At 48.8% G+C, this 23,132-nt stretch overlaps 1 long non-coding RNA gene across 1 annotated transcript; it reads left to right on the top strand.

The window, feature by feature from the left end:
- Positions 1 to 4,335: 4,335 nt before the first annotated feature.
- LOC134421032 (uncharacterized) lies at positions 4,336 to 22,909 on the top strand. Its single transcript, XR_010028500.1, has 4 exons — positions 4,336 to 4,603; positions 5,569 to 5,651; positions 21,856 to 22,023; positions 22,154 to 22,909. It is a non-coding gene; the product is annotated as an uncharacterized LOC134421032 (long non-coding RNA).
- Positions 22,910 to 23,132: the final 223 nt, after the last annotated feature.

Here is a 23,132-nt window from a genome sequence, read left to right as displayed (position 1 = left end):
ATTCCTTGGTGTCTTTAGAATATGAGGTAATCTGATTTTTACTGGAGATGATGTATAAAAAAATTAGATGAAGCAACAGAATTGATCTGAAAGAGGCTTTTTTCCCCCTGCAGATTTCAGCTGGCGGTTTGGGTCAAGCTTTAATTCAACTTGACGTTGATACCGCATCAGAATATAATTTTTTTTTTTTCTTGCTGTTGTTTACTCCTTTGTTCCCTAAAACAGCTTCAGAGGCTGGAAGGCTGTTTTCTGCTCAGTCTTCTCAGGGGTCTAGCTATCATTTCCATCACAGCCTCCCATAAATCCACGAATCCGACTTTAATCTTTAAACTTTTTGCACAGATCAGCATTTATGAACCCTCAGCAAAGAGCCCCTGGGCCTGGACAGGAACAATACAGCCTGGAAGTCGAGCACCCTGTTGAGCTGCATCTCGTGGTACCTTTTCCATCACTTTGGTTGGGCTTTTGGAGAACATCTCAATTTAATTTGGCTCGGGAACCCCTCACACGCATGAGCTCTGCAGGGGACATCTGGTTTGCTGCACATCCAGTTCCTTGGTAGTCCTGCAGGAAATCTTTGGCAAATGAATCCCAGAGCTCTCCTCTCCTTGGTCTGGAATCTGAGGGTGGATTTTCAGAAAAGTGAACCTCATCTTGTGCAGAGAAATCTGACTCAAACTCGTCCACCTGACTTTGGCTCCAAACTGGCCAAGAATCCATTTTGTTTCCTTGGGATGCCCTTCAGCTGGTATTTCTCCCCAGAAATGATCCCTCTGCTAGGCAGAGTCCTGAGGGCAAATTTGATCCAACATTGATTCTGTCAGCACATCTGGCAAGGAACACGTGATTTTATTCAGTTTTCCACTTGGGAGTTCGAATTTGGCCACTGGGAGAGATCTCTGATCCTGATGGTTCCTTGATGAAGCTCGTGAGCAAGGGAGACAGCCTTGGAAGGGATAGCCTGGATGTTTTGGAAAGCGGTGGGAGACACATCTTGTCCCCAGGGTGGGCCAGGAGCTCCCTGGGAAGCGTGAGGGTGGAAGGAGATGTGCTGGATGCGTGGGGCTTCTCCTTGGCTGCAGTAAATGTTGCTGCTGCCCTGGGTGGAAAAGCTGCTGCCGTGGGATTTGGGTGGAGGGGAGCACTTTGGCACAGCTGTAGGGTGTGATGGAGATGGTGCAGTGCAGGATGGGCTGTCATTTAATATTAACTTGTGTCCCTGAGAAGAGCCAGAGAAAATTAAGTGGGTTCCAAAAATTAAGAGTGTTCCCAAAATTAAGTGGGTTTTCACTCCCAAATGAAGCCATTATTCCCTAGCCAGGAGCTGCCTCCATCCCTTTGTGGAGGTGTTCACAACCAGAGCTCAGGAACGGATGAGGAGACCCAAATGAAACAACAAACTCCCTCAGGAGGGCTGTTCCAGACTGCAAGGCAAGATGGATTCCATTTCCATCTGTATGGCAGTTGTCTCCTGTTCATTGGGCAGTTTTCCGTATCTCTTCCAAAATCACTCCTCCCTAGGAGGGGACATTGCTGATAACAGACCACTGAATGTTACTGCCTGGCTGATAAGAACTAGAACATCCCATTGGGAGATGTGAGCCCAGAGGGAGGAGCCAAGCATTGCTACCCAGATATAATCCAGAGGTTGTGAGACACCAGCACGCTTTCTCCACGGGATTCCCAGAGGAACAGCAGCTGCCTCTCCTTCCACTGGATCTTCAGAGGAACAATACATCCTTCTCTACAGATCCCCCTGCTCCAACAGAACCACCCTGACACTGCAGGAGGGCTGAGCCACATTTCCAATGGACTGCCACCAACAGCCTGACCCACAGGGTGTCAGGCTGGGTTCTGACCCTGTCAGTGTTGTTCTGGTGTACTGCATTGTTTATTTCATCCTTTTATTTTCTTCCCTATTAAAGAACTGTTATTTCCTGCTCCCATATTTTTTGCCTGAGAGCCCCTTAATTTAAAATTGATAGCAATTGGGAGGGGTGGGGAGGGTTTACATTCTCCATTTCAGGGGAGGCTCCTGTCTTCCTTAATAAACTCCTGTCTTTCCAAGCTGAGACAAGGGCCCAGGTGAGTTCCCTGTCAGCTGGATCCCAACATATCCCAGATTTATCTCAGATAATCACCACAGTAGGCAGTGGAAACGAGCCCAGGCAGGGCCCAGCATGGCTCTGCTCTAAACCTGCTGTGCTCAAGCAGGTTGGGACAGAAAACAAGCTGGTATATCCCACTTATGGGCAAGGAAAACAAGGCATTAAATAATCCAATTGAAGGTGCCCTTGCTTGTGGCTTCATGAACTTTAAACGTCGCTTCCAACCCAAACGGTTCCATGGTGGAAAAAGAGTTGGTGCTTCTCCAACTTTCAGGCTTCTCCTCCTTTCAGGCCTGGAAATTCAGTGTGAAACTTTAAATGTGATGTGTTCTGCATAACAAACAAGGGATTTGTTTGAGTTTTTGGTGTTTTTATTTTTTTCCCCACAATTAGGAAAACCCAAATCTGACGTTTCCTTTCCCTTTTCCGGTTTATTTCCTCAGCAGCCAAGCCACAAGATCAGAGCAGAGACTCTCACTGGGCAGGTGGAGCTGGGAGAATATCCACACAATTTAACAGCTCCCCACTTGGAGCCCAATAAAACCCAAGGGGAAGGAAAAATATTCCGTTTTTTAAAGGCATGTGGTGAGTTTCAGCAGCCACCTCTTACTGAGCTTGTTTCCAATTACTGTGAGGTGTCCAGAAGCCAGGGAAAAGCAGCAGTGATCTCCTGTGAGAGCTGTCATTATTTTGCTGGGTACAGATGAAAAAAACCTGGACCAAACCAGCATCCAGTGCCAGCATCCCTTCTCCAGATCACCTGGAAGCTCAGCACAGGAGGATGGAGCACCAATGGAGCATCCAGCTCCTGGGAAGGGTCTGGATTTGCCCAGGGCAATGGGGTTTACCCCCAGGTCTGCCTGCCTGACCCCTCAGCAGCAGCTGCTGTGCCGGGATGCTGCCTGAATGCTGACATGTTAACAGCACCACGGTCCCTGCCCGGCACACGATCCGGCGCGAGGGAATAGCAGGATGCATTAATGTCATTCCAGATAACAATATTCCGCTCAGAGCGGGCTTCTGGCACCACATGTCCCCCTGCGAGAGAACTCTATCCCTATCGCTCCAGCGCTGGCTCCCGGCTTGAAAGGAATCCGTTTGGGCCATTAAAATGACTTGTGAAATGTGGGATAGTTAGCCAGTAATTAGGACCACATTTCGTTCCCCTGCCTGCCCGGAGCTCCGCTCACCTTCAGCTTTGCCTTTTGCTCACCAACACCAGCACAGTTTTTTTTTTTTTTTTATTTTGGGATCATTCCTCCCCTCCATCCCCCTCCCCTCTTTGCTCAGCTGGTGTTTTTCACCTGCAGCATCTATTTTGTAAGGGAAAAAAAAAAAAAAAAAGAAAAGAAAGGAGCTGGGTTTGAAGGGGTGCTGGGGTGCTGGAGAAGATTTCCCCATTTTCCATCTCCTGTGCAATGGTGGCACCCCTCTGCCCCTACCACCTATGGGATAACAACAGCTGGAAGGATTATCCAGGAGTCTGGAGGATCCTTGAGACTGGATCCACAAGAGATCCCTCAAGGAATCTTGTGCATCCTTGAGACTGGATCCACAAAAAAATCCCTCAAGTAGTCTGGAGGATCCTTGAGATTGGGCCCACAAGAAATCCCTCAAGAAATCTGGAGGATCCTTGAGAACGGCTCCACAAGAAATCCCTCAAGGAATCTGGAGGATCCTTGAGACTGGATCCACAAGAAATCCCTCAAGGAATCTGGAGGATCCTTGAGAACGGCTCCACAAGAAATCCCTCAAAGAATTTTGTGGATCCTTGAGGTGGATTCCTGAGGTTTTTGCTACTCCATCTTTCCCTCAGTGCAGCAGAAACCCACATTGAGGATTTTCATCCCTGTCTTTCCTGTCCTTACCTCTGGAACACCTCTGAGCCTTCACAAGGATGATTTCTGGGCAGAGAGCTCTGAGGGATGTGCTCCTCACCAGCGTTCCCTTTCTCCCTCCTGCCCCTGAAGCATGGATTCCTTATGGACACCAGATGAGGACACCAAGTCCCAGGAGCACCTGGCTGAAGCCACAGAGCAATCAGCTGGGAATGAGTCACGCCAGCAGCCCAATCCCAGGAATCCCAGCCAGATCCCTCTGCACAGGACAGAAATAGATTGTAATTGACAGATGACAGGCTCTGGCCAAGTCCTGGCGCTTCAGAAGGGGGGATGCATGGATAATGGCTATTATTATCCCTGTTATTTTTTATTTGGGAAGCGCTCCGACTGCCTCAAGCACTCCCGGGATTGCCGGCGCAAGAGCCTTCCTGTCCTTGGAACACGGGATTTCTGGGATCCAAGGGTGTGACTGGAGATGAGCTATGAGCTGTGGGATGGATGTGCTAACAACCTTTGGCAGGAAAGAGAGGACTGGACCAGCACTTCATCCTGGCTGGAGACGTTCCAGGGCCAAGGAATTGCCACGCCAAGGAGTGGCTGGGAAGTGAGAGTCGGACAAAGCGGCGGAAGCCAGGGTGAAACATCTCACAAAGGGTATTTATTTAAATATGTAATTATTTAAATATTTACATTTTATATTTTAATATTTAAATATTTTACATTCATATTTTATTTATATATTTTTTTATTTTATTATTTATATTTTATTTTAATATTTAAATATTGGGAACATTGGAGCGTCGGGCCAGGTAGGTGCACCTGGAGCCTCCCTGGAAGGCAGGGAAAGCTGTCCCACACTGCAGGAACGTGAGGGATGAGACAGCTCATCCTGTGACCTTCTGCTCTGTGGTCACCAGGCACGGGAGCTGGGTGCTGCCCTCTAAATCCCTGCTCGGGAAGTTGTATTCTCCTGCAGGAATCTCACTGCTGAAAACATGGAAAATGTGACCCCGGCACAACCTAAAAATGAACAGTGCAGGAGATATTTTTAGGAATCGCATAATCTGGGGTTTTGCCCAGGTCTTGGGTTTTGAGAGACTCTCCATGGGGAGGAGGACAGATAAGGAGCCTTCCCAGCTCCTGGGATGAGTATCCCTGGTATCTCCTGGCTCCTCAGCAGTGGTGGTGGCATGTCTAGACACTCTGGGAAGCATTCAATCAGGACAAGGAGGAATGGGTCCCGCTGTTAGGAACAATGCAAGAGGAACAAAACAGCCCCATTTTATTCCCTGCAGCTGTCTTTTTAAAGGACTATTAGGTCACTGAAAGTTTTAGTTACAGCAAAAAATAACTCAGGAAAAAAAAAAGAGAAAAGAAAGAAAACCCAAAAAAAAAACCCAGAAAAAAAAATTGGAAATGAAGCTGTATATATTTTTGGGAAATTGCTTTTTTTATTTTAATAGGTTTCCCTTTCAACTCTCTTCCAGCTGATTTTTTTTTTCCTTCTTTGAGCCCTATGATTATTAATGGCTGTAGCACTAATGTGCTTGGAAAAAGCTCATTGGAGACCACGTTTTTTGGATTATAAAATATCTGAAAGATATTTTTCTTTTCTTCAGCCAACTATCGCCCAGCTTTCCCAAGCAGACATTATTCCATGCCACAGCATTGGATACAACTGGAGCCCAACTTGGCTTTGAAGGTGAGTGGGAAAAGCCTGTTGCAATGCGGTAATTGCTCCTACCACGGAGCATTCCCAATGTCCATGTCTGGTCCTGGAGGACTCGCTCCCACTCATTTTCTGGTGTTACTAAACAACCCAAATTGGGTTGGCTACTTTATTTTTTTTTTTTTATTTTGCAAGTGGAATCCGGGAGTTGTGGAAAGAGCCGTGGACAGACATGGATGTGGTTTGTCTGTGTTGTGGTGGCAGAGATTTCCTGGCCTTGCAGGAGCCCCGTGGGGTTCCCAGCAGGGGCAGAGGGGTCAGCCAGGCCTGGAGGAACGCGGGGCTGGTTCCAGACCAGGGAGCTCCAGAGAGAGAAGCCACAGCCAGCACAGACTCAAACCACCAGGGCAGTGATGGGTGGTTCATGAGCACCCAAATTAGACATCCTGCTGGAACCCTGGATGCTGAGAATTTCAGACTTTCTGTGCTGGCAGGCACTGACCCCCAAGAGAGCACTACATTTGACCTGAGGCTGTGGAGAAGGCTTCCAAAATTGAATGTTAGAACTAAAATTATGGGTGTGGAGTTTGAATAGAAGTGTGTAACATCACAAGGTTGAAAATTTAGAGTTTCAGGGTTTAGAATATAACAATATATATAAAGCAAGATGGAGGTTCTAGGGCAGTGGCTGGTCCTTCTTCTTCGTTTTCTTCTTCTCCTTCTTCATTTTCTTCTTCTCCTTCTTCATCTTCTCCTTCTTCTTCTCCTTCTTCTTCGCCACCTTCTTCTTCTCCTTCTTCCCCTTCTCCTTCTTCTTCACCTTCTTCTCCTACTTCTGCTCCATGGCTTTGGGTGGTTTTGTGTAATTGGATAAAAAAGTCCCCATTGCAGCCATGGGTGGTTAGGTGTCATTTCTTAACTGGACAGTTTATCCTTTAAAAGCCTTATAGAGAGGGAGATGGGGCTCCGTTTTTAGTTTGTTGGAGTGAAGTGCTGCAGAACTGAGGGTTTGTGAGACAGAGATAAGGGTTTGTGACAGAGATAAGAGCTAATAAACATCTGAGTCCCAACAAGAAATTCTGTCTCACACATTTAATCCCAGCCCTGGCAAAAAGAAGTTAAGACACCACAACATCGATCTGCTTCCCTGGGGTTATATTCCAGCCCAGTAGTGCCTGCCTGGAATATCCAGCTCCAGCTCCAGTGGAGGTGTTCCCTGTGCCTCCAAAGCAGGAGATTCACACCTGAGCACACTGCAGGTCAATGCTATCAAACAGCACCACCTCCATTTTCACCAAAGGAAACTCAAACCACCCCAATTCCCGCCCATGCTGGGACACCCTCAGTGATCCAGAGGCAGATTCCCATTGTTACAGCTGTCAAGAGGAGATGCCTGGGAAAGGAGCTCAGTAAACAGAGAGAGAATGAACAAAGGCAGCTGTTTCCTGGCAGAGCTCATGGATTTTAGCAAGCTCCCACCTCGGAGCCAAACCCTGGGGAGCTGTGGATGTGCTGTGACCAGTGCCTGCCTAAGTGGCTCCTCCTGTGCCAGCCTGGTGCCACTGGAAGAGGGATGTGGATCTCCCAATCCTAGCAGCTGTGGCCACACTGTGCCTCTCAGGTGGCCTCCTGGCCCTTCAGGGTGTGACAATCAGCACCAGGGTCTGATGGGGACAGTGCTCCAGGAGCTGCTCTCAAGGTCCTGCTCAAGCAAAGGGAAACAGGAGTTCCCCTGCTTGATCTCCAGCCCTGCCATTTGCAATTTGCCATTGCCCTCAACTCGACAGAGAGAGAATTCCATACAGATTTTGATGCAAAACAGTGAAATCGAAGTTTTATTCCCAAAGAAAAAGCAGAATGTTCAGCTTTGTAATAGGACTGCTCCTGTTTAAAATGCTGAAAACATGGAGGATGAGCAGAAACAGCAACACCAGAGTGTTTGGGGTGCTCTTCTTTTCCATAGAACTTTTTAGCACCCACCAGCTTCCTCTTAGAAGCAGATTGGAGAAATCCGGGAGTCCTTTACAAGGAGAGGAAGGGGACAGAGCAGCGGATGTTGGTGATTCCTTGACCTTTCTGATGATCCCTTCTCACAGTGGGCATGTCCAAGGACAAGGTAATCCCCCCAGCTCCACACAGACACCGAATCCATGGCACTGGAATCTAGGGAGAGCAGGGATAGGCAGACCTAGGGAATGAGTGCAGGTTCATCTCCCAGGGGTTTCCCACGATGACTGTTTAACCAATATTTCCCGTCTATCTCCCATTTCTCGTGACCCTGCTAAGTTCAACCCTCTACTAAAAATAACCTCTGTATTTTATTGCTGGGAAAAGATCCCAGCCTTCACAGAAACAGGGTTTCTAATCTTCACAGAAGCAGATGCTGGAATACCCCAAAAGCTCAGAAACTGGCAGGCAAAATTAATGAGACTTTCCCACTTATTGTTAAAAAAAGTCTCCTATGAGTTTATAGCAGCTGCAGATCCAGAGGCCTTTTTCACTCTCCAAATAAACTGCACTTTCCATGGCTTTGGGTTGGCTGTGTAGTGGTATGAACTTCAGGAACAGGAACTGATGAGATCTTTGGCAGATATATCCAAAAGAAGTGGGCAGAGACCCCAGCCCTGCTCCATGTGCTCTGGTTTTAGGTTGTTTAAAACACACAAATCTCCTGAGTTCCATGTTAAAGCAGAGGGATGGAGCTGTGGCTTCTTCCAGAGCAGCCCCTCATGAGCTCCACAGCCTGCAGACATCATCAGGAGAGGGCAATTAGCATCCTGCTGCCCAGGGGAGACGTGGAAGCCATCCAGGCCTTGGCAGCCAATTCCTGGGATTTCTTATAGGATCTCTGGCATGGCAAACCCTCAGCCAGAACACCCCTGGAGACGCTCAGAACAAAGCAGCCCTTTTCCAAAACTGGGGATTTGGGAATGGGAATTTCATCCATTGAGGCCTTCCCTTCCTTGACAACTTGGTGTGTTTTGCCAGAGGGCAAAAAAAAGGGAAAACAACCAAATTCCAGAGCAGGGACACGGCACGACAGCTTGGGGTCAGTCCTTGGTTTTGCTGGGAAATTCCAGGAGGGAAATCCCAACTGTTTCCTAGTTATGGAGAACGGCTGGTGGTGACTGTTGCACAGGGCATGAGGCCAGACAGGCTGTGGGGTCAGGGGTCTTCAAAAGTCTTTCCTTGGACTTCTGCTTCCAAGACCAGCAAGGCTGGAGTAACTCCACCCTTTGGAGGAACATTTTGGGAATAGTCTCTTCCCTGGGATGTTAAAGGGAGGAAGAACCAGAAGGAACAGAAAGGATCAGTCCAGTGCCATGTGAGGAGTGTGGGGCAAAGCCAAGGGAAGGGCTGAGTCTTGCCAAATCTTGCCTGCCTTCCTTCCTTCCTTCCTTCCTTCCTTCCTTCCTTCCTGAAGTCCTTCCTTCCTGAAGTCCTTCCTTCCTTCCTGAAGTCCTTCCTGAAGTCCTTCCTGGAATCCTTCCTTCCTTCCTTCCTGAAGTCCTTCCTTCCTTCCTGAAGTCCTTCCTTCCTTCCTTCCTGAAGTCCTTCCTTCCTGGAGTCCTTCCTTCCTGGATTCCTTCCTTCCTGGAGTCCTTCCTTCCTGGATTCCTTCCTTCCTGGAGTCCTTCCTTCCTGGAGCCTTGGAGTCCTTCCTTCCTGGAGTCCTGGAGCCCTTCCTGGAGTCCTGGAGTCCTTCCTTCCTTCCTGGAGTCCTTCCTTCCTGAAATCCTTCCTGGAGTCCTTCTTTTCTGGAGGCCTTCCTTCCTAGAGTCCTTCCTTCCTGAAGTCGTTCCTGGAGTCCTTCTTTCCTGGAAGCCTTCCTTCCTTCCTTCCTGGAGTCCTTCCTTCCTGGAGTCTTCCTTCCTTCCTTCCTGGAGTCCTTCCTTCCTGAAGTCCTGGAGTCCTTCTTTCCTGGAGTCCTTCCTTCCTGGAGTCCTTCCTTCCTTCCTTCCTGAAGTCCTTCCTTCCTTCCTGAAGTCCTTCCTGAAGTCCTTCCTGAAGTCCTTCCTTCCTGGAGTCCTTCCTGGAGTCCTGGAGTCCTTCCTTCCTGGAGTCCTTCCTTCCTGGAGTCATGGAGTCCTTCCTTCCTGGATTCCTTCCTTCCTGGAGTCCTTCCTTCTTTCCTGGATTCCTTCCTTCCTGGAGTCCTGGAGTCCTTCCTGGAGTCCTGGAGTTCTGTAGTCCTTCCTTCCTGGAGTCCTGGAGTCCTTCCGTCCTGAAGTCCTTCCTGGAGTCCTGGAGTCCTTCTTTCCTGGATTCCTTCCTTCCTGGAGTCTTGGAGTCCTGGAGTCCTGGAGTCCTGGAGTCCTTCCTTCCTGGATTCCTTCCTTCCTGAAGTAGTTCCTGGAGTCCTTCTTTTCTGGGGGCCTTCCTTCCTTCCTCATGGAGTCCTTCCTTCCTGGAGTCCTTCCTTCCTGGAGTCCTGGAGTCCTTCCTTCCTGGATTCCTTCCTTCCTGGAGTCCTTCCTTCTTTCCTGGATTCCTTCCTTCCTGAAGTCGTTCCTGGAGTCCTTCTTTCCTGGAGGCCTTCTTCCTTCCTTCCTGGAGTCCTTCCTTCCTTCCTGGAGTCGTTCCTGGAGTCCTTCCTTCCTGGAGTCCTTCTGGAGTCCTTCCTTCCCGCAGAGAGGTTAACAGGGAGAAGCTATTTTTAGCTCTGAAGAAGCAGTTGGATCACCCTGTGTTATGGTAACAGATCCTGTTATTCCTGGTTTCCCCTGCTCCTTTCAGTGCATCGGAGCCATCGGGGCTCCCGTCCAGCTCGCAGCAAACTCACAAAAACCTCTGGATTTTGGGACTGCTTTGCTGCATGGCTGCTAGGAACATTACAGGCAGAGAGGAAAGGCCCCTCAAGGACTCCCAGAAGGAAGGAGGGGGACTCCAACCTGAGGAGAAACCTCTGGAGAAGCCACCCCTGAGAGCTGGAGTGGGGAGGGCAGAGCAGAGGGCACCTGGAGGTCCCTTCCATCCCGTGGGGTGAACATCAGCACCATCAGCTCACCCAGCCGGAGTGTGGGGTTCCAGAACCATGAAATGCTGCCTGGTTTGGCTCCAGAGCAATAAATCTCCCTCCCATAAGTTACTTTGCACTTGGAGCAGGTCTGCAGGAGCATTTGCCAAGGTTCAGACAAGAGAAAATGCTCAAACCAGGTTTGCTGTGTATTTGGGGAGGGTTCACTGCAGAGTCCATGAGCGTGGACAGGACATCTCCTTCCTGCTGTGGGACAGCAATTCCTGTGTTTCTCCTGGAAAAATCACAGAATAAAACATCCAGGGAAAATTCACAGCTCCAGTTCCCTCTCTGACACCCATGCCAGCACAGAAGCTCTGTCAATTCACACAGAAAGGATATCAGGGATCCTCCTGTAGGAAAATCATATTTTCCACTCCGCAATTGCACTGGACCTGCAGAAGTGGCCAGGGATCCTGGACAAAGCAGGGCCATGTTCCCCAATTTGTCCCAGTAAAACCTCATGACTCCCTATTTTGTTATTTTATTTTGCTTGAGCCAGCATAATTTGTAGCATTTGGACTGCAAAAAAAAAAAAAAAAACCCTCCCAAACCCCAGGAGAATGCTGCTTTTGATAGTAGATTGGATTTCAGCACTTTTAGGACAAGGTAATACTATTTCAAAACATGCCAGTTTAGGGTTTTTTTTCCCCTAAGAAATGTGAACAGAAAAACAAGTCAACCTGCTCTGTTTGATCTGTGCTTTAAATTTTACTGAGGAAAACAGAACCATTCTGGAGGAAGCAACCAGAGAAATTTGGAGGGAGCTGGCCAACAAACAGGGGAAAAGAAAAAAAAAGCCAGCAGTGATCACTGAACTCTTCAGCACGAAAACATCAGCAACTGATGGCTCATTCCAGCTCTTCTTTGTCTTCCTATCTCAGATTCCAGTTGGAGGGAAGGAAGGCTGGGACAACTTGAAATTCCAAATGAGGCTCCAGAGCAATTGTCGAGTAAAGAAACCCAGTATTTTCTATAGATGTGTTTGAACTGATGTGACATAAAGATGATTTGAAATGCTGGAAACCTGAACAGGAGCCGAAACTATTGCAAAATACTTATTTTCAGGTCTTTGTGTTAAATCAATCACTCTGTTTGCTTGGCTGAAGCAGGGAGGGGCTTAGGACAAGGATCTCCAGAGAGCTTCTCTCTTTCTCCTTCGCCTTCACGCAGCTCTGGAGAGGAATTGTGGATTATCAGGGTTGCTCCCAACCTCCCTGCTCTTTTGGAATGTGCAGCCATGCCTTTGGATCAGCACCATTCCCAGCACAAAAGTTGTTCTTTGCCTCCAGGGCATGGAGGTGCTCCCAAGAGCAGATCCCCAAATAAAGGAGAAGAGATGGGGCTGCACTTTCCCTGAGCAAAGCTGAAGCATATTCTGAATTTATTTGAAACCCATCCAATCAAAAGAATGAAATATTCCCCCTATCAGCTTAAACTGACCAAAATGAAGTGTTTCATTTCAGGTTTGTCTCCCCTCAACCCATCAAAATAAAATAGGGAGAAGAAAAATAGACGTAAAAGGAGAACACTGAGAGTTTTCAGCGCATTTCTTCCCCATGGGAAACAGCAACTCTGTGAAGCGGCAAATTTCCTTGGAAAAATCTGTCTCATCAGCACTTCTCCAGTGTGTGCAACCTCCAAAAAACCCATTGCCCTGACCTGGGGGCTTCCTGGGATTTATGGCTCTTGTATCTGCCCCTAAATCAAGCTCCCTGCTCAGATGGTGTTTTCCAAAAACACAGCACAGGGAACAATGTGATGGATGGACATCCTTGGGCATCAGGAGGCTGAGATCCTGCCATACCTAAACCAAGACTGGAGCAGCTGCTGAGCCATCCCATCCCATCCCATCCCATCCCATCCCATCCCATCCCATCCCATCCCATCCCATCCCATCCCATCCCATCCCATCCCATCCCATCTGTAGGAGCCTGAATGAGGGATGTGGGACTCCAGGAGCTCTCCAAAATGCAGTTTATTGTATCCAAGAGGTTCCAGCAGTCCAGGGTTGTGGGTGACAGAGCTGTGCCTACAGGTGTCAGCTCCTGCTGCAGGCAGGCCTGGAGACCCTTTGGTTTTGGTTACAATGCATTATAGACTTTTCTTTTGGTTACAATGCATTATAGACTTTTCTTTGCTGAGCATCTTCATACAGCAGAACCAATCTATACCTTAACTTTTACCTATAGCCTATCATAACTGCTATAATTACCATATTCCTGTTTCTGTTCTCCAATCACTAAAAGTCAGTGCATTACAGTTTAAGCTAGAAGTTGTTTTTCAGTTTTCTTGCAGTGGAAAATTCTGAGACCTTTTTTCTACTTGCAACATTTGCTGCCTTGTTTCCCTGTGCTATCTTTCTGCTTGGTATAAACATCTTCTTGTTTGGGGTGGGTTTATCCTTTGCTCTAAGCCATAAAAACCCCTTCTAACTAACACACCCTTTGCCTCCTTGGTTACCCAGTGAGACTGGCTCAGCAATTCTTTTCTTCTGTATCAAAACTTGCTTTCATTTCTATTCCTTCATCATATTCTACATTCAAAAATCTTTCTGCTAAGCATACATATCTGTGAGACTTGCTTGTCAAACTTTTATCCTTCCCAACATCCATCCCATCCCATCCCATCCCATCCCATTCCATCCCATCCCATCCCATCCCATCCCATCCCATCCCATCCCATCCCATCCCATCCCATCCCATCCCATCCCATCCCATCCCATCCCATCCCATCCCATCCCATCCCATCCCATCCCACCCCATCCCACCCCATCCCATCCCATCCCATCCCATCCCATCCCATCCCATCCCATCCCATCCCATCCCATCCCATCCCATCCCATCCCATCCCTGCATTTCTGCGATAACACTTGAACGTGCAGACATCCATCACAGGTGCATTTCTGTGAGTGAGTGCATAAAATCCCATTATCTACAGCCAGGAAAAGCCCCATTTTTATGGAATGGTGCTGCCTAGCAGGTGATATTCCACAGAGGTGCAGCAGGGCTCCCACAGCCCTGGGATTTTCCCTGCTCCACAGGTCCACAGGCCGAGTGCTGAAGTGCAGCCCTCTGAGCCAACCAGCAGCACAAGGGGGATCCTGGAAAAGAGGAGGAAAACCTGAGGAGCGTTCCTGTTTCCTGCCTGCCCACTTCAGCCTGCAGCACCCCTTGAATGCCTCTCCCCTCCCTGCTGGGGCTGCAGGCCAGTGATCAGCCCCATGTTCTCTGCAGAGAGCTGAGAGGTTAAATCAGATTTCCAGGGTCTGTTTTATAGGAGAATTGCTAAACTTCTTCACTAAGGGTTGCTGCAGGGACAGACAGGGAGGAGGAGGAGGAGGTGAGAGAGGGAGTCAGTCAGCACTCACCCACCGAGTTATCTTTCCTCCCCTGGAGAAAGGGAAACAAGCCCTGGCCAGGCCTTTCCTGGTGCTGCAGCTTGCCAGGGGTTGTGCAATGGGATGTCAGGCAGGCTCGGGGTGCAGTGCAAGCCCACGTGTTTGTTTCTGAGCAGGAACCCAAGCAAATCCAGCCGTGACCACTCGGGGAGCTGAATCAAACCCACCAGCTGAAAACCTCTTGCAACAGCAAAGGGGTTCTTCTCTGTTTCTTCTCCTAAAGAACCTGGATGAAATGTTTTTAATAAAACACTCCTTCCTTCCTTTCCTTCTTTCCTTTTTGTTTTTTTTTTTTTTTCTTCTTTTAATACTTATATATATCAAAGTCCAAATAAATCCTTGCCATAATCGGAAGAATGCAGAGAACTGTAAAAGTTTAGAAGGGGTCACTCCTGAGCAGCCCTGGCTCCATAAAGTGCAGTTTGATGTCCTGTGCTTTATGGCTGTACAAAGCCCAGCTCTTCTGCCCTGAGATTGGCTGTTAATGTTGTAATGATGTTTAACTACTGACAAATGAATCACAGGTGGGGAGACAAGGACTCCTTAAGTAAAAAAACCTGCCACTTTTATTTGGTTGCTTTTTTGTTTTTCTGTTTTGTTGTTTCACTGTTTCTCTTTAGTTCCCTCAAGCAAACAGATTAGGGAACATCCCAGCCTGTCAAGAAATATCTGTTTGTAAAATACACCAAAAAATATCACCACATCCCTTTGATGCATCCATCACACGCTGGAGAGGGCAGAGAGGGGTTTTCCTTCACTTGCAGCGTGGCTTCTTTTTATTTTTTGCCACTAATTACGGAATTTCTCATTAAAATAACAAGAAGCACGGCTGGCTGAGGTTCCAGCACGTGTTTTCACTTGGGGAAACCAATGGGAACCATATCCTTCCTTCCTGGAGTCATTCCTTCCTTCCTGGAGTCCTTCCTGGAGCCCTTCCTTCCTTCCTGGAGTCCTTCCTTCCTGGAGTCCTTCCTTCCTTCCTGGAGTCCTTCCTTCCTTCCTTCTTGGAGTCCTTCCTTCCTTCCTTCCTGGAGTCCTTCCTTCCTTCCTTTCTGGAGCCCTTCCTTCCTTCCTGGAGTCCTTCCTTTCTGGAGTCCTTCCTTCCTTCCTTCCTGCAGTCCTTTCTTCCTTTCTGGAGCCCTTCCTTCCTTTCTGGAGCCCTTCCTTCCTTTCTGGAGCCCTTCCTTCCTGGAGTCCTTCCTTCCCTCCCTTCCCTGCTTCAGCACCACCAAGGCCAAGTGTGGGGAGAAGGACCCTTTCCCCAAACCAAAACCCACCTCACACCTGCTTTTTAAAATTCACCCCATTCCCCAGATTTTGGATCTGTTTTTCAATGTCTTAGGCCTTCCTCCCCTCCTCTTCCTCTCCCTCCATGTGTGGGTTTTGGTTTTTTTCCCCATGGCAAAGGGAACTCACGCAGCCCTGGGTATTTATAAACTCCCCCCTCCAAGGCCGGAGCGTCAGGAACAATCACTTCCCTCCAGTTCGCAGGAACACTCCGAGTGCCCCGAAACATATTTTCGACATAACTCACCACTTTGAAGAGCTTTCCAAGCTTTTGTTCCTGTTTATTGACAGGAAGTTGTTTTTCATGGCTCCACGTCGGGAGGGGGAGTGATGCAGGGCTTGCCAAGTGGGGTTTGCTGTGCCCTGCAAATCCCAACCCCACATTCCTGCCTGCCCCCAGGCACCCACCACCCAACCCCTCTGGCATGTGCCAAGGGGGATAAAAACACCACCAAGGCTTAAAAAGGGGGAAATTGGAGGCAGGATGGGTGTGGTCAGGTGAGAGGGGAGCAGGAAGTTCTGGTACCCACCATGGATAAAGAGAGGGGGTTTCGAGGCACTGCTGGCCCTAGAGAGCAGGGGTGAGGCACAAAGTCCCCATTTCTCCTCCTGGAGAAGGGGCCAGCACAGGGGGATCATCCCTTCTGGGAATTGTGGCTCGTGGGGAAGCTATGATGGTGTTCACAGGGGTCTTAGGATGAGGGAAGAGACGAGGATCTGACTCCATGTTTCAGAAGGCTTGATTTATTATTTTATGATATATATTACATTAAAACTATACTAAAAGAATAGACGAAAGGATTTCATCAGAAGGCTAGCTAAGAATAGAAAAAGAAAGAATGATAACAAAGGTTTGTGGCTCGGCTTTCTGTCCGAGCCAACTGACTGTGATTGGCCATTAATTACAAATATCTAATATGGGTTAATCAAAGATCTACTTTTTGCATTCCACAGCAGCAGATAATCAATGTTTACATTTTGTTCCTAAGTCTTCTCAGCTTCTCAGGAGGAAAAATCCTAAGGAAATGATTTTTCATAAAAGATATCTGCGACAGAAGGGGGGAGCAGGGAAAAGGGAACAGGGAAAAGGGAGCAGGGAAAAGGGAGCAGGGAAGGGGGAGGTGACTGACTCCCCCTGTGGTGGCAGGACAGGGCTCTCCATGCCAGCCCTGGGCCAGAGCTCTTCAGGGTGACCACTGAGGCTGGGCCTGACTGTTATGGACTGAGTGCCTGGGGTCCTTGCTCTGGGGGCACCTCTGGATTCCACTGAGCCCCAATAATTGTGATTTCTTGGCTTGTTGCTACACCGTGCAGTGTGATGTTATTGCCTGGAATGCTCTGTTAACTCCCTTTTTACTGAGACCATGTGTTCCCCTCCTTTCATCCCAGTTGTGTGTCAAGAGCTGTTTCCCTGAGGATGGTCAAGGGAATATGATTCTAATATTACTGGAGATGATATAAAAGGTTTTATAGACCCTGCTCCACGTTTGAACTGAGAGCCCAGAGCCCAGCCACCAGGGCCTTAGTCAGGCATTTGAACTGCATGTTTTGGGAGGCCACTGAGGTAAAAAGGCACTTGCTGGTTGTCTTGGTTTGGAAAGACAGGAGTCTGCTAAGGAAGGCAGGAGAATGTAAATGAAATGGAGAATGTAAACCTTCCCCACCCCTCCCAATTGCTATAAATTTTAAATTAAGGGGCTCTCAGGCAAAAATATGGGAGCAGGAAAGAAGAGTTCTTTATTAGGGAAAGAAAAAATAAAGGATAAAATAAACAATGCAGTGCACCAGAACAACAGTGACAGAGTCAGAACCCAGCCTGACACCCTGTGGGTCAGGCTGTTGGTGGCAGTCCCATTGGAAATGTGGCTGCAGCCCTCCTGCAGTGTCAGGGGTGGTTCTGTTGGAGCAGGGCGATCTGTAGAGAAGGATGTATTCTTCCTCTGAAGATCCAGTGGAAGGAGAGGCAGCTGCTGTTCCTCTGGGGAATCCCGTGGAGAAAGCCGTGCTGGTGTCTCAAAACCTCTGGATTATATCTGGGTAGCAATGCTTGGCTCCTCCCTCTGGGCTCACATCTCCCAATGGGATGTTCTAGTTCTTATCAGCCATGCAGGGACATTCAATAGTCTGTTATCAGCAGTGTCCCCTCCCAGGGAGGTGTGAACGTGGTCACTCAAAGAGAGAGATAAAGCAAACTGGTCTCTTGATCTGCCAAACAGATGGGAATGGAAAACATCTTGCATTGCAATCTTCAACACTGGTTTACAGAGGACAGCCAGTTTGAAGGGGGAAAATGTTCCCCAGCTTTCTCCACGGGATTCCCCAGAGGAACAGCAGCTGCCTCTCCTTCCACTGGATCTTCACAGGAACAATACATCCTTCTCTACAGCTCCCCCTGCTCCAACAGAACCAGCCCTGACACTGCAGGAGGGCTGAGCCACATTTCCAATGGGACTGCCACCAACAGCCTGACCCACAGGGTGTCAGGTTGGGTTCTGACTCTGTCACTGTTGTTCTAGTGTACTGCATTGTTTATTTTATCCTTTTATTTTCTTTTCCCCATTAAAGAACTGTTATTTCTGCTCCCATATTTTTTGCCTGAGAGCCCCTTAATTTAAAATTTGTAGCAATTGGGAGGGGTGGGGAGGGTTTACATTCTGCATTTCAGGGGAGGCTCCTGCCTTCCTTAGCAGACTCCTGTCTTTCCAAACCAAGACACCCAGGGATAGCAGAGCACAGGGATTTGTTCTCGCCACTGGTTCCTCTGGCTCACCCCAGCACTTCCAGGGCCATTTCTGCCTCAGTTCTGCACCTGGACTCTGTGCCTTATCCACCACTTCAGCTCCTGTGAGGAAACGGACTCTGCACATCCAGCCCTGCTGCACAAACATTTCTGTGTGTACCAAAAACCTGTTTTCTTGTTAAGGCACCTCTTTATGTCTTTTGCAGCAGAGCAGGCCCAGTGTGCAGGAAGAAGGCACAGCAGCAGCAGCAGGCAGAGTTTCCCAGCCCTGTTGAGCTTTTATGAGCCCTTCCATAATGGCATTTCCAACACTTGGGCCGTGGCTGCAGCGACAGCTGACACCCCATCCATCACAACCTGCTCTCTGCTCAGGAAAGCTGCTTTATTTACTGCAGGTGATGGCCTCTGCATGGGACAAACTGCCTGGAAATTCCAATTTTGTCTGGGCAGCAGGCAGGCTCTCAGTGCCTGACACCAGGTTCATCCCTGGGGCTGGATGAACCGTGTTCATCCTGGTGCTCTCTTGGAATGGAATGGAATGAAGGGGTTTGGGTTGGAAAGAGACCCTTAAAAATCATCTGCCATGGGCAGGGACACCTTCCACTGTCCCAGGTGGCTCCAAGCCCCATCCAGCCTGGCCTTGAGCACTTCCAGGGATCCAGGGGCAGCCACAGCTGCTCTGGTCAATGCCAGGGCCTGCCCACCCTCACAGGGAAGAATTCCCAATTCCCAATATCCCATCCATCCCTGCCCTCTGGCAGTGGGAGCCATTCCCTGTGTCCTGTCCCTCCATGCCTTGTCCCCAGTCCCTCTCCAGCTCTCCTGGAGCCCCTTTAGGGACTCTGAGCTCTCCCTGGAGCCTTCTCCTCTCCAGGTGAGCACCCCCAGCTCTCCCAGCCTGGCTCCAGAGCAGAGGGGCTCCAGCCCTTGGATCAACACCTTCTGCTGGCACACTTTCTGGAGTTCCAGAGCTTTTTCTGGAGTTCCACACTTTCTGGAGTTCCAGAGCTTTCCTTGGGGTCTTTGTCATCCCTGTGTCATTGTTTTGTGGGTAAGAAGCAAAGATTTCTTCCTCACCAAAGACAGCTGTGATTTTCCTGCTCAATCAGCACAATTTTCTCTCGTGGTGACTGCAGATGGGTGAGGCAAGGTGGCAGCTGGAGGGAGAAAAGCAGGAGGTGACCAGGAGGGAGATGAGGTAGAATCTCCTTGCTCAGGCACCCCTGGGACAAAGAGAAATGTGTGACACCAAACCTGTCCTTTCCCACACACAAAACAATGAAAATACCTCTGCTCATCAGCTCACCTGGCTCTCCTCGCCTTAAAAAGGATGGCAGGAAAGCTCTGGAGCTGCAGGGAGAGCTGGGGTGAGTGAAATGGGTGAAATGTTTGCCTGGGTGAGGCACTTTGTTCACAGCTTCAGCCAAGAAATAGAATGGAGTTCCACAAAGCACAGCCAGGCTCCAAAGCAGGACAAACACCTCTCCTGGAGATCTCCCAAAGACCCAAGAGTCCAATACTGGGCAGAACTGCCCAGACCAGAGCTCAGTATCCCAAATTCCTGCTTTCCACACTCACATTTAAGAAATGGTCTCTCAGTTTGAAACTGATAGACCAGTTTGGAAGATTTTCAAACCTTTGAAAAACCTTTGAGGACCTGGCAAAAATTTCTGCCCATGTCTGGCAGTTTGGCCAGACCCACCTGGAAAAGAATTCCCTGTGGGAAGAGGTTCCCTCTGCTTCACCCCGGCTCCAGCAGGTCATGGAGAGTCTGTTGGGAATGAAACCTTGGATTTGGAATCCATCCATCCATCCATCCATTGTCCGTCCATCCATCCATCCATCCATCCATCCATCCATCCATCCATCCATCCATCCATCCATCCATCCATCATCCATCCATCCATCATCCATCCATCCATCCATCATCCATCCATCATCCATCCATCCATCCATCCATCATCCATCCATCCATCATCCATCCATCCATCCATCATCCATCCATCATCCATCCATCCATCCATCCATCCATCCATCCATCCATCCATCCATCCATCCATCATCCATCCATCCATCCATCCATCATCCATCCATCATCCATCCATCCATCCATCCATCCATCCATCCATCCATCCATCCTCCATCCATCCATCCATCCATCCATCCATCCATCCATCCATCATCCATCCATCATCCATCCATCCATCCATCCATCCATCCATCCATCCATCCATCCTCCATCCATCCATCCATCCATCCATCCATCCATCCATCCATCCATCCTCCATCCATCCATCCATCCATCCATCCATCCATCCATCCATCCATCCATCATCCATCCATTCATCCATCATCCATCCATCCATCATCCATCCATTCATCCACATCTATCTATCATCCATCTATCATCCATTTATCATCCATCCATCATCCATCCATCCATCCATCCATCCATCATCCATCCATCCATCCATCCATCCATCCATCCATCCATCCATCCATCCATCCATCCATCCATCATCCATCCATCATCCATCCATCCATCCATCCATCCATCCATCCATCCATCCATCCATCCATCCATCCATCCATCCATCCATCCAGCAGCCTCTGGAGATGAGCTGAAGGATCCCTTGGGCCTGGCCAGCACAGCTCCCTTCCATTTGACATTCTGGGATCCCTGCTGGGATTTCATGGCACAGGATCTTTCCTTGGACCCCACTCAGCTCCTCCAAGGTGTGATTTCCTCCCCTGGATCATCACTGGGCAGACCCTGGTTCTGCTTTCAGGCTTTTTTTCCCCTTGCATTCTCCCCTCCCCTCTTGCTGGAGCTCTTTTCCCATCTTCAAAATCCAGGTGATGCTCTAAAACTCCAAACTCCAGGTAATGCTCCAAAACTCCAAAATCCAGGTGATGCTCCAAAACCCAGGTAATGCATCAAAATCCAGGTGATGCTCCAAAACTCCAAAATCCAGATAATGCTCCAAAATCCAGGTGATGCTCCAAAACCCAGGTAATGCATCAAAATCCAGGTGATGCTCCAAAACTCCAAAATCCAGGTGATGCTCCAAAACCCAGGTAATGTGTCATAATCCAGGTGCTGCTCCAAAACTCCAAAATCCAGATAATGCTCCAAAATCCAGGTGATGCTCCAAAACGCAAAAATCCAGGTGATGTTTCAAACTCCAGGTGATGCTCCAAAACCCCTTTAGAGCTTCCTGGCTTTCCTGGACAAGGAGCCCCCCCAGGCATTCCTGTTCCCCAGGAGGGGTTCAGGACCTGCTGCTCCACACTTTGGGAACACCAGGAAGGGTTTCAGCCAGCCCAGGGTTGAGCCCAGTCTGTCTGCAAGGCTCCAGCTCGTGCTCTGCCTCCCATCCAACAGGAAAATGGGATTCAGTGGGAATGGTTGGCAGAGGAGCCACTTCTCCTTCATGGGGGGAAAGGAAAAATAAAGGGAGGGCTGGGGAGGGCTGCAGGGATCTGAGATGCACACAGGGATCTGGGATGTTTGCAGGGATCTGGAATGTGTGTAGGGATCTGGGATGTGTGCAGGGATGTGGGATGCACACAGGGATCAGGGATGCACTCTGGGGTGGGATGCAGGGATGTGGGATGCACACAGGGATCTGGGATTCACTCTGGAATGGGATGCAGGGATCAGGGATGCACACAGGGATCAGGGATGCACTCTGGGGTGGGATGCAGGGATCAGGGATGCACACAGCACGTGCAGCAGACACAGGAACACGGGAATGCTGGCAATGATTGCTCTGCTGTGTTTATTTTTTAGGCAAAATCCTGACCTGGAGATGATCAGCATTGTTGCAGCATCAAGGGGATTTTCCCATTTCTCCTTTTGCGATGGACATGCAAATTCTGAGGCTGAAATTGGGATTTTATGCTTCTGAAGGCTTGGGACTTCTTTTAGGGAATCAAACTACGTCCAATCCCTCCAGAGGTGAATAAATGAGGCCAGATACTTTTATTTTTTGTAATTAGTGCCAGGAAAAAATGACACTGTGCTTCAGAACTGTGTGCATTGAAAGATTAAATTGGGTTGTTTTTTTTTTTTGTTTTGTTGTTCTCAGGTGCAGCCCTGAGGTGGTGGGGGGAGCATCCTCACGTTGATCTGGTAAAAACATCATCCAAATCCAATGTGCTGCAGCAAACAGGCCAGGGAGATGAAGGAAACCACATTAAAAACATGATGAAAGTTGCCTCGAGGCTCCTTATGTCACACTTGGGCTCTGGGCACTTGGGATTTTTTTATTTCTTCCCTTTTTTCTCCCTTTAATAAACCCAAACTTGGCATTCTTTGCACACACACGCAGAGGTGCAAGCCAAGGGGACACTAAAAGCTCACGGGCAAGGGGGATTCGGGTTCCTTGGCTCCCATTGGAATTTCTGAGGCCTTGCAGCAGATGACCTGCCTCCTTGGGTGGAAAAAAAGCAATTTTCATTCTAAATAAGCAGGTAAAAATTGGTCCAGACCAATCTGGATCATTTCTGTTGACCCCAGAGTCGCTTGGCATCACCTGGTGCCTTCATCCAAAGAGAGGAAAGGGTTGACCCTGTGAATCCTAGGGGTGTGACAAAGAGGCAAAATCCCCAAAATTAATTATTTTTACCCCATTCTGAGCTCCCTGAAGCAAGCAGAGAGATAAACAAAACTCACACGTGGTTTATTTTTGGGTCATTCCACTCCCAAACTGATTTTTGGGGTGATGGTTTCCTTCCCTGAGCCGAGACACCAACAACCCCCCAGCCCTGCATCCTGCAGGTGGAACTGCTGAGGGAGGGAGGAATAGGAAGGAGAGGAAGGAGAGGAAGGAGAGGAAGGAGAGGAAGGAGAGGAAGGAGAGGAAGGAGAGGAAGGAGAGGAAGGAAGGACTTCAGGAAGGACTTCAGGAAGGAAGGACTTCAGGAAGGCAGGAAGGAAGGAAGGACTTCAGGAAGGAAGGACTTCAGGAAGGAAGGAAGGACTTCAGGAAGGAAGAAAAGACTTCAGGAAGGAAGGACTTCAGGAAGGAAGGAAGGAAGGACTTCAGGAAGGAAGGAAGGAAGGAA

This window comes from Melospiza melodia, chromosome 8 (assembly GCF_035770615.1).
Source record: "Melospiza melodia melodia isolate bMelMel2 chromosome 8, bMelMel2.pri, whole genome shotgun sequence".
Classification (NCBI taxonomy): Eukaryota; Metazoa; Chordata; class Aves; order Passeriformes; family Passerellidae; genus Melospiza; species Melospiza melodia.
The sequence above is the reverse complement of the archived record's forward strand: the minus strand, read 5'-3'. Positions and strand labels throughout refer to the sequence as shown.